The sequence below is a fragment of the Dioscorea cayenensis genome, chromosome 17, assembly GCF_009730915.1.
Source record: "Dioscorea cayenensis subsp. rotundata cultivar TDr96_F1 chromosome 17, TDr96_F1_v2_PseudoChromosome.rev07_lg8_w22 25.fasta, whole genome shotgun sequence".
NCBI lineage: Eukaryota > Viridiplantae > Streptophyta > Magnoliopsida > Dioscoreales > Dioscoreaceae > Dioscorea > Dioscorea cayenensis.
In genome coordinates, this window is record NC_052487.1 from 12,893,475 (window position 1) to 12,906,394 (window position 12,920).

The window sequence follows — 12,920 nt, forward strand, 5'->3', positions numbered from 1 at the left end:
CACTTGTAGCCCACTGATCAAAAAGGAAAAGCCTATTGTCGTGGTAGTTGACGAAAGGAAACCTTTGAAATCTACACCTACAATTACAAAACGAATTTTCATGAAAAAAAAAGTCCATAAGTGTCCAAGAGGGAAATTCAAAAAGGGTGACCAATTAGAAAATGTTTATCATTATTGTAAAAAGAAAGGTCATTGGAAAAGAAATTGTTTGCAGTACCTAACGTCACTCAAAGACAAATTTTCAGAAGGTATGTTTTATATACTTATCATTGAAACTAATTTTAGGTTCTGCTAATTTGTGGTGTATTGACTATGGGGCAACCTCTCATGTTTGCAATACATTGTAGGGGTTTCAGTAAAGTAGAAATTGAAAGAAGGGGAAGTGACACTGTTGATGGGAACAAAGGCAAAGGTTGTTGTCATTTCTATAGGAATATTTAATTTAGTCTTGGATGGAGGAGTTGTTGTTGTTTTTTTTTTGGTTGAAAGATTGTCTTTATGTGCTTTTGGTTGAAAGATTGTCTTTATGTGCCTCAAATTAGGAAGAAATTTAGTTTTCATTTCGAAGTTAGATGAACTTGGATGTTCTATTTTATTTCATAATAAAGTTATTATTAATTTGAATAGTAAATTTGTGACTTATGGTTTTGCACAAGATGGTCTTTATTATTTTACTCCTTTTGATGAGTCTTGTGAGCAAGGCAAGATGACAAAATTGCCTTTTACTGGTAAAGGTATAGGAGTTCATAATGTCCTAGACTTAATACATTCAAATGTATATGGTCCCTTGAATTATGTAGCAAGAGGTGGGTTTGCTTATTTTATCACATTAACTAATGATTATTGTAGATATGGATACATCTACTTAATGAAACATAAATATGATTTTCTTTGAAAAATTCAAAGAATTAATTATGAAGTAGGAAAACAAAAAGGTAGAAGTATCAAATGTCTCCATTTAGAAGAAGAAGAAGAAGAAGAAGAAGAAGAAGAAGAAGAAGAGACTGGCACAACATAATGGTGTTGAAGAAGAAGAAGAAGAAATTGGCACAACATAATGGTATTTCATAAAGAAAAATTGTACTTTATTGGATATAATATGATCTATGAAAATATGACAGATTTGGCCTTATTCTTTTGGGGTTATGCATTAGAGACTGTGATTTAAATGTTAAATAGAGTTCCAACCAAGTTAGTCACAAAAACTCCATATGAGTTGTGAACTAATACAAAACTATGTGTAAGACACTTAAGGATATGGGGATGTCTTGCACATGTTAAGAAACAAACTGTTGATAAGTTGGAATCTAGAATAGATAGATGCCTATTTGTAGGCTGACTGAAAGAGACTTTTGGATATTACTTTTATAATCCTATATAACAAAAGATGCTTGTAAGTAGGATTGCAATTTTCTGCCAAGATGATTTTGAAACCAGTTGTAATAAAATCAATAAGATTGCTTTAGAGGAATATGTTCGGTCCAATGAATATGATTCACAAGATGAATGCATCCCTAATGTCATTGGTGAGCCAAGTGTTTCAATAAGAAAAAGTTGTAGGATAATTCGTCCTCCAGAAAAATTGACTTTTTGAATGAAACTTATGCTATGATCTCTGAAGAGTGCGAAGATGATCCATACAATTATAATGAGGCAATGTCTGACATTGACAAAAATAAATGGATAGATGCCATGAGATTAGAAATGGATTGTATGCATACTAATCAAGTCTGGAGTCTTGTCACCCTACTGGGTTAAAAACAATTAGTTGTAAATGGGTCTATAAGAGAAAAAGAGGATCAGATAGAAAGGTAGAGACCTATAAAACAAGACTGGTTGCAAAAGGCTATAATCAAAAGGAAGGAATTGGTTACGAGGATACTTTCTCACCAGTAGTGATGCTTAAATTCATTAGAATCTTATTGGCTATAGTTGCATACTATGATTATGGAATCTGGCATATTAATATAAAGACAACCTTCTTGAATAGATTGCTTGAAGAAAAAATTTACATGGATCAGCCTAATGGATTTATATCCAAAGGGGATGAACATAAAGTATGCAAGCTTAACAAGTCTATATATGGACTTAAACAAGCCTCTAGAAGTTGGATCATCTGGTTTGATGAAACAATCAAATTGTTTGGTTTTATTCAAAATCTGAATAAAGTTTGTATTTATAAGAAAACACAATTGAATGCTATTATATTTCTTGTTTATTATGTGGATGATATTCTTCTCATCGGGAATGACATAGGAATGTTATCTTTAACAAAAATATGGTTGCCTAATCAATTCTCTATGAAATACTTGGGTGAGGCATTGTATATTTTAGGCATCAATCTATATAAAAAAAGAGGTAATTGACTTTTGGGATTGTGCTAGTGTAACTATATTGAAAAAATTGTGGTCAAGGTTAACATGCAAAATTCCAAAAAGGGGTTGATACCTTTTAGATATGGAATTATTCTTTCTAAGAAAATATCACCTCAAATTGATGAGGAGTTAGAGAGAATGAAACATTGATGTACACAGTGTTATGTACAAGGCCAGATATTACTCAAGCAATTAGTGTAGTGAGTTGATATCAATCTAATCTTGGAAATGAGAATTGGACTGCCATTAATCATATTTCTTAAATATCTTAATAGGACTAAACATTATTGCTTGATATATAGTGGGGGTCCATTAAAGGTTGATGGATACACTGATTCAGATTTCCAATCGGATCCTAATGATATAAAGTCTACATTTGGATTTGTATCAACTTTAAACTATGGGGGTTTTAGCTGTAGAAGTTGTAAACAGGGGACTGTAGCATAATCTATGCACAACCAAAGAAGAGTATGTTGCGGCTTGTGAAACAGCAAAAGAAAAAGTCTGGACCAAGAAATTCATCTAAGAGTTGGGTGTTGTTTCTATGATAGAGTCTCCTATCACTTTGTTTTGTGATAATAATGGAGCAATTTCACAAGCTAAGGAACCAAGGGCTCATCATAGGACAAAAGCACATAGAAAGAAAGTTTCACTTAGTAAAAGAGATTGCTAAATGAGGAGATATAAAAATAACAAAAGTCGCTTCCACAAAGAATGTAGCAGATCATTTAACTAAACCTTTAAGGTAAAATGTGTTTAGAAACATTTAGAAAAGATGGGACATTTGAGATTTGCGCCTGATTGGCTTTGAGTGCAAGTGGGAGACTAAAACCTAATATGCCCTAAAAAGGCAATTTTAATTATTATTTAATAATAAAATATTTTTATTTCGTTGCATGCATAATTATGGGTATTGCATTATTCATGTTGATGATATATTATTATGGGCTTGCAATACTGTATAGAAATCAAATTAATGATAGAGATCATTAAAGTGAGACATGATTATCTATGTTCCTTGCAATGCAAAATAGTTCACAACCTATGAGATAAAATATAATTTTATATTCATTATTGGTTGTCACATGTTGTACTATGTCTCAGCCACTAGAGTGGAGACGCTTGATAATATTGTGAGTATTTGTAGTTGACAAGTATTATAGTGGACCACTACAAAAGTCTTAGACTAAACACCGTCATAGAAAGAAAGAGCTATTATGTTGCATAAAGTCCTCATTAGCCAAGGATGTTATTAAATCTTATGTATACATTATTTTACTTTGATAGTGTCAACCAGTGATGCTAATTGGAGGCTATATACAGACACATTGGGTTATATAATGAATACATGAAGGTTTGTAGTCATTCAAGATGGGATCTGTCCCTCATATTGTGGGAGAGAATATTGTAGATTGTGTTTCATATGTATTGGGTAGAAATTCGACCGGTTAATTTTCAGAAAGTATTCTATTATATATAAAATATATATTATTATACATATTTTTTAAAATTATTTTATGTTCAATAGTATAAGAAAACACACATATAAGTTGGGATCGACAATGCCATTGATGGTCTAATTATACCCATTTATATGAAATATTTATTGATAGAGGGACTAATATATAAAATATTATATTGGGGTCTCACTTATGAATATCTCTAATCTTTGGATTAAATTACAATTTATTGATGGGCATGATTGTGATTATTAAAATTAGTATGAACTAATTTGCTAAAGATATATAAATCCCAAACAGGTTACACACTACATGTTCTAACCTTATCTGATTACTCCCTATAAATATGTGATATGAGATTAGGGTTTTAATTAACAATTATTGCCATCAAAAGACGGCTATGAGAAAAACCTAATATTCACATTAGTTGCTGGAAGCAAAAGAAGCCATAACTTCTTTCGGATGAAGGGTGAGAAGTTTAAGAGCATCGCGTGTGTGCATTGAAGGATTTTGCGCTTGTGAAATCTCTGTGAGGTAATCCTAATTTATCACATATATTCATGTGTTCATGTGGGCGATTTTTTATGATAAATATCAATTAATAGTAATTGATAGCTCTAATTTGATTAGAATAATTTTTCTTAACCCTAATTCGAATAAATTGATTTTACCAACACCAATCTCCTGTTCAGTAGCCGGGGTTGGACTGATTTGGCTCGACCTCACACAATTTGCCAATGGCCATCTATGTTTGTCTAGTTCCAACGAGCTATTCCAACCATAGAACTTGAGGAGATAAAATAAAAAATAAAACATAATAACAATAAAATAATAATTTGTAAAAAAAAATAAGGGTTCGATGAGCTATATATATAGGTTAAATACCCTAATTAGTCTCTCTACTTTTTTTTCTCTACTTTAACTTAGTCTTTTTAGTTTCTTTACTTTTCAGTTTGGGTAAATCAGGTCATTTCCCCAGAATGGTGTTAACTAGGTTGTTAGTTGAGTTTGACATAGCATTTCCATGTATATAAAATTATTAAAAAATAAAAATAATAAAATAATAATTCTTTGGAAACCAATGTCGGATCCAAATCTCTCTCATGCAATCGGATTTGAGAGAGTTTTGTAATTTTTTTTAGTTCTTCTTCCCAGTGACACCTTACTTCCTTCGACACTCCCCTCCTCTTTCTTTATCCCCTTAACCTTCTCTTCATCTCCAAAGCTTCTTTTTCCCCCTAACCTTCGCTTCATATGCAGAGCTTTGACATTGGCGGTCAGCAAGTGAAGACTTCTAAGTTGAGCGATCATCTGGTGAACACTTCTAAGCCAACGCTCCGATGTGAAGAGATATTCAGCATGAAGAAGGTCTATTTTGAGATGTTTCCCTAATCTTAACATTGAATTGTACCTTTTTTTTGGATTGTATGTCAAATTTGTTTTTGATGTTCATGTGTTTTCGCAATTTTAACTAAACTTCTCATTTCAGAGGAAGTTTGGAGCTTAAATGACTAAAAAAATTTTAATACTCTTGCACCATCTTTATATGATAGGCTCACATCCTTCTTAATGTCATACCCTAGTTCTTTCACATCTCCTACTAAATCCCAATAAGCAAACTTTTCAAGGTCAACAGATAATTCAGACACTCTCTCATTGACATATGTGACCTGTCCTTCTCTCACTAATTCCTCCCATGGTGGTAGTTTACAGTGTACTCATACAAGGTAACCATCCTATATGAAAGACATTTAATTTGTAATAAATATAAGCATATGAAAAACCACATACTGATAGAGCAAGACAAAAAAAATCAGAGTAGGTTTACACTGCAAAGACTAGACTGATAAATTGACAGTAGTATGAGATCTATTTTATTTAATTAAATAAACTGATATTTAATTGCACAACAAACATTACTTGACCATTCAACCAATTATTTAATTACATAGACTATTTACATGCAGTGTTTCCTTGCTACTGTGGTAAAAACAAGAATGATTACAGAGGATCAAGTGAGATGAAGGGAGTAGTGAGAAAAGTGTTAGGTTTTTACAGACCAAGACAAGACCTGATTTGCGGGGGAGGAGGGGAGGGGGGGGAGCTCACCTAGACACCCAAATTTCAGACAAGAATGACTACAGAGGATCAAGTGAGATGAAGTTAGGGATTTACGAGGAAGATGGTGATAATTTTTAAGGGGAAAAACTCTCTCAGATTTGATTACATGAGAGAGATCCGGATCCGACAATGGTTTCTAAAGTATTATTATTTTATGGATTTTATTTTTTTAAATAATTTTATATTCATGGAAATGCCACATCAAACTCAACCAATAGCCCAATTAACGTCGTTCTGGGGAGAGGACCTGATTTACCTTAACTGAAGAATAGAGGGACAAAAAGAGTAGAGAGAAAAAAAATAGAGAGACTAATTAGAATATTTAACAAATATATATATATATATATATATATATATATATATATATATATATATTTGTAATAACTTAGAAATCTAATGGTTATTTAAAAAGTAGTAGGGATCCAGACGTTTCTTTCTTTTATTATTTTTTAAAAATTATTAGAAACATCTATCCTTTTCCGTTATTTTTATTTAGCATCAATGCCATGACATCATGGTTTCAACTGCTTTCCATGTTTCTTACTTGTGGTTATAATCATCCACCCACCGCTTCAATATATATAATAAAAAGGAAAAATTAAAAGATCATAATTAAGAACAGGCAGCCACTAAAAGACGCATTAACATGTAGGGAAAACTTTTGATCAATTTCAATCACTAAGATATATTGAAGTTATAAGAGAATTTAATGTTTTGATTTTATGTAAGAATGAATGGAAGTGCTTTATTACGCCTCTGGGCCTACCAAACTCTCTTAAATAAGTATAAATTATTTATTTATTTATTTATTTTGTTATTTGTAGATAATTCCATGAGTTAGTCTAACTATTAGGGCAAATTACTTATAATTTCATGGAAGTTTGAATTTTTTTCCAACAGCCCTTCTAACAAACAATTTTACTTTTCGGTGCATCTAATATGAGGCGTGAACCTACTCGTGTAAGTGCACACATCACACAAGCAATAAAGTGTGCTATAATCTATACATACTATTAAAGTAAATGTATAATCTACTTTGAGAGCGTTTAAAGGAACAATTTTAAATTTTTTTAATAACATTTAAGTTTTTATTTTTATTACTTATAATATTAATAATTAAAAAACATTAATTACACATAATTATTTATATAATAAATGTCTATAAAACCTTTAAAATCTATGATATAAATTAGTTTATATGGTAGGAGTCATTTAATTATATTATTTTATATATGATATTGCTTCAAAACTCCTCACAAAATTTTAAAATGTCCGATGTGAAACCGGAGAAAATGCCTAGTAATAATATATTTGAAGTAGTTGTATAATCTGATTCAAGAGGGTTTTAAGGAAGATTTTTTAAATTATTTTATAAATTTCTCCTATTGCATTTAAGTCTTTGTTTATATTATATGTGACATTTTAGTAATGCAAAATCTTAATTCCATTTATTTGTTTACATCAAATGTTCTACAAGATATTTTAAATAAATTATTATTATTAAAAAATATTTTTCTTTTGTAGTAAAAAAGTATACCAACACCTTTGTACATTGTTTGGAGTATAATATTAATCATTCACGTAAAATTTAGATTAATAAAAATATTTTTAAATATTATTTTAGGATTATTGACTACTTTTAATTATATGATATGTAATATAGTATATATATAATTTATAATATTATTACCATTAGTTAAATAATTTGAAGAAAAGAAGCAACTTGTCAATCAATTTTTGTTAAATTAAATATAGTAATAATAATTGAAAAAAATTAATTACACTTCTTTGTTTGTGTAATAAATGTCTATGAGACTTTTCAAAATTACATATATCAATAGTTTCCATTATATGGAGTTATTTAATCATAATTTCCATTGTACTTTTGTATACAATATTAGCTTAAAACTCTTAAGATTATAAAAAACAGATGCAAAGCAAGAGAAATTGTCTAGTGATAATAATGAGTGGTGAAAATAAATGAAGATAAACTAACACAAATAAGCCTAGACAACTACTGCATGCAATTGGCGCACAAGGGAGAATCACACATAAGAAGAGAGTGTTCGGACAAGGAATCCCCTAGAACTTCGCTAAAGCACGAGTCTTAATTAATGAATTCTAGCATAGATGGTTTGAGTCATGGGTATCCTAGAACATGTCAATTGCTTTCTCAAGACAGTTGACAACTAGTCCCATATAAGGCTTTGACGATGATCTCTATCATTACTAAAGCCACCTATGATTGCATGAATGCTTTGGGTACCCCAATATAGACTAACCAAATTCCTTAGATTAGGCTAATCCCTTTCTCAAGGCAACCAACTCCTAATCCCATATAAGCCTCGGCGGTGATCTCTCTCTTCACTAAGATGCCTATGATTGTATTATGCTCAATGGAATTTGGAGGTAGGGTTAATTGAATTGGAGAGAAAAGGGACAAATCTTTTATCTTAAAGCTCACTCTCTACTCCCTTCAACCTTTGTAAATCTAACTATAGTGGGTTTCTCAACTCTTGACTAGAGTGCTTAAAAGTGCAATCAAGATCTCGCTATAATGTATTACACAGCAATCAGAACACAAGGTTGAAACTCAAAACCAATCTCAAATTAAAAGACAAAAGTTAAAGCATACAAATAAATAGTTCTAAGATTTAACCAAGTCCAAATACCAAAATAAGTTAGTTCCTCATACGAGAAGAACACTTATACAACACCAAGGAATGTAAATGCATAAAAAGAAATATAAAAACTCCCTCTAGACTCGTGATCTCCTTCGATAGATGACATCTCTGAAGGTTCATCGGTGATGCCACCGGGATCTTTCCACAAATGACTCCTTTGATGACTTGGAACTTCAACTAAGTTCCTCCTCTTTTGCTTGCTTCCCCTTGGTGAAGATGTGCAGTAGAATCCTTAAAATCATTGCCAAAGGGCAGCCAAGAACCCCAAGAAAGAAATGAAGAGGAGGCCTAAAAGGTTAAGAGAAAAGCTTCCTTCATACCCATAGCATCAAGCTTTTATAGTCAGATATCGGGTGGACACACCACCTACTTACATGGATGTGGATCATGTACATTACTATCATTGCTACATTACCATGCTACAATACTTTTGCTATAATGTTTTTGATACAATGTTTTGCTATAGTACATGACCCAGCACATGGTTGTGTGATTGATGGTGTGGCTCTACCTTTAGAAACATGGAGAATTGTTTTGAAAATTGTACATGATTGGGTACACGAGAGTGTGACTGCCCCTGTAGCATTCTGGTGATTGAAAATCTTCATGAAACCTTTTAGAAGTGGCACACACGCCATGTGGAAATTGTCGGGCTATATGTATTGATATATGGCTTGAAAAAATCCTGTAGAAATGCTCCATAATACCATTTTTTTCCTTTCTTTTTCTGCAAATGCCTCTCTTATGCCCTAGCTAAATGAAAGAATGAATTACACACTAAATGAGTGTAGTAACTTAGGAAAAACATGCTTAATCTATATAAAATGATAATATCAAATATGTATAAACAAGCACTCATTTCCATCTCATTTCAATTAACTTAACATTTCATCCTCCACATTAACACTGACTGTTAACCACTTTTGATTTTCGGTTTTACCCTTGAGCTGGGTTGGATAAAGGCAACCCAATCACATTACTTTTTTTTTTGAGATGTGATATACGGAGGCCATCCACTAACTTTTCAACATTTGAGTGTTTTTTTTTTTGTATAAGTTTCTACTTGCTCCCTTTTAAAAGAAGTAACACCATGCTTCTCTTTCTTTTTCTATCATTGAATCTTTTTTTGCTATGCTGCCTCAACCCCATAGCCCATTACTATATATAATGCAACCCATTTCTGTAGCTAAGGTAGCCATTATTGTGGCTCGATATTGTAGCAGTTATTATATTTTTGAAAGAAGTGTTTAAATTTTAGCAAGCTTTCATCTGAGAAAATTAATTATTGAATATCCTTCACATACCAAGCAATGATTTACAAGGTGTTTATATAGATAATACTAGTTAGGGGTGGCAATAATTTGTTTGGGCCCGCCGGCCCAATTTTGTCTGGCCCTAAATAAATCGGATTTGGATAAAAATTTTAGTAATATGGGCAGGATCCCTACATAGTCTTGTTGTCCGGATTTAAATGGTCCGGCCCAAGAAATTCGACAACCAGGCTTTTATATTTTTAAATTTCTTATATATATAATGTTAAGCTCACTTGCCCAAGGCCATGTTTTTTTATTGCGAATTAAATATAGTTTAGTATTTAAATAATTGTTCATGATTCAAAGCCCAAGCCCATATATGATTATATATATATATATATATGATTGTTTATGATTTCTTATACATTTAAAGCCCAAGCCCATATTTTTCTTATATATATTTTTAAATTTCTCATTTATATCTAGACAACCGGGCCTTTGTTCATGATTGTCATTGAAATGTATATTAAATGTCCGGGTTTAAATGTATATAGTTTAGTATTTAAATTAATTTTAAATGTATATTACAAGATTTAAATAAAATTCGGATATTCGGACAACCCGGTTTGAAAAAAACCGAGTCTAGGCAAGTCACACTTGTCCGGATTCAAAACCAGGCCTGGTTCAGGCATCTAATTTAGTTACTTATAATAGTAGTTATCCGGACCCGGTTTTGTTGGGACCCGGATTTTTGCCACCCCTAATACTAGTAACCCTAGAACTAATTACATAAGGAAATAGAGCTAATTACAAGTAAAGAATAATCAAATATAATCAAGCCTAAAATATCTCAATACTCCCCGCAAGCTAAAGATGGGATACAACATGAAGCTTTGATAGAAGAATGCCACAACCCAAAGCGGAAAGTGTCTTAGTAAGTATATTTGTAACCTAGACATCAATAGAAATGAACTAGACCTGAAAATCACGATGTGTTGCCTTTTTGTGAAAAATGTTTGCTATGTGTATTAAATACTTGATTAGTAGAAAGATAAGTGGCCCAAGATTGTCGCACTAAAGGATCAGAGAAGAGCATAGCGGGAGACTAAGCTCCTAAAAATAGGGATTTTAGCTATGTGAGATTTGGCAACCGTAATAGTGAGGGCTTTGTTTTCTAACTCAGTTTAGAAGTGGGAGATGGTACATTATTTATGAGAGGTCTAGGAGATTAGGTTGGCCCCAAGAAAAATAGCAAAGCTACTTGTGGATTTTCGATCATCGGGGTAGGTATCCTAATCAGCATCACAATAGACCTCATAGAAGAGAGGGGACTCATGCAAAGGTAGAGTCCATGAGCATAGGTTCAATATAGGTACCTAAGAATACCTTTGACAGCGGACCAATGATCATTAGTAGGTCAGTGCATGTATTTCGTTGGATTAGAAAATAGTGAACTCAATGAAGTGGAGAGAGCCATGGGTATGGACAGTGGTGTTGACATTAGTTTGCCATCTTAAAAGCATGTCCATCAAAGTAATTGAAGGATGTATTTTTGCTAGGATAGTAGTAACCTTGAGCCATGAGGAACAATCTCAATACCAAGGAAGTAATGGAGAAACCAAAGGTCCTTGATTGTAAATTCTAAGAAGAGGGTGGTAATAACTTACTTGTTATAGGCCGAGTGTTCCCTATAATAAAAATACTATCAACATATAATAAATTAAATAGTTCGGTCATATATTAGAAATAGATGAAGTGAGATGGATTGGTCTTGGAACACATACAACTAGGTCATCAAGGCCTACCATAAATGACCAAACCATGATAAAGGAGCTGGTTTGAGAGCATTAATAGATCGATGAAGTTGGCACACACTTTATCAGGGTAGGCCCTTGGAAGACAACTTGTCTTTGTAACATTCCACAGTTCCATTAGCCTTTAATTTGATCTTGTAGGCATACTTGCAATCTACAATGTTTATGGAATTCTGAAATGGAACTAACACCCAAGTGTCATTCTGAAGAAGAGCACTGTGCTACTCAAAAACTTATTAGCCTAATAAAGGATATTGGTTATGTGTTAGAGAAAGTGTTAGACACAATGGTAGGAAGGCTGATAGAGATAATAAGACATGGTTTTGGTTTTGGTTTTGGTAGTTTTTCCATAAGGAGCGTTGGGGTACTTAATATAGTAATACCTAGCCTCGAGATGAGCCTAATCATAAGATATATTTTAGGATGCTTTACGGGCAAAATAGTAGTTTCACGTGTCAGTAAATTTTACAAAAGTTATTTAGGTTGGGGGATGTGATGCCAACATATCTTAGTAAGGGTATTTTAGGGGTTAGGTGGATATGGACGCCCATTCGGTTTATTTAGAGATTTTTCCAAAATTATTTCCGATTACCCTAGTGAGCTAACTACAACTCTAGGGGCATTTTGGTTATTTTGATTCTTGTTGATTTATAAATATCATGCCTTTTTATCATTTTCCAGTCATTTTAGATAAGTTAGTTACTGAGTAGATATGTATATCAGTAGTGGATTACTTTGTAGATAAGTTAGTTAAATTCAAATATTAGTTAAATTCAAATAGTATAATCCCTTCGTTAGTCCCTCTATTGTACAAAAAGTGCTCTTTTAATTCTTCTATTTCTATTTGTCCACTAAAGGTCCCTTTATTGCTCCAATTGAAAATCTTAGGTAGCGTTTGGATAACAGTAATGGAATAAGGGGGAATGAAGTAATAAAAGTGTAGGAAAAGGAATGTGTAGAGGATGGTAATGAAAAAGGTGTTTGGTTGGAGAGATAGTTCATTGGGAATGGGAAAAAGAAAAAGTGGGGTTATGCTATAAAAAATGATATTTTTATAAGTAATTATTATTTATAAAATAATCAAACATAAATATTTTATTATTATTAATTAATTAATGTTTAATTAGAAATTAATTTAAAATAATTAATTTCATTCAATAACTAAATTTTTTTAATTAATTTCAAATAATATTTAATTGAAATAATTATTATT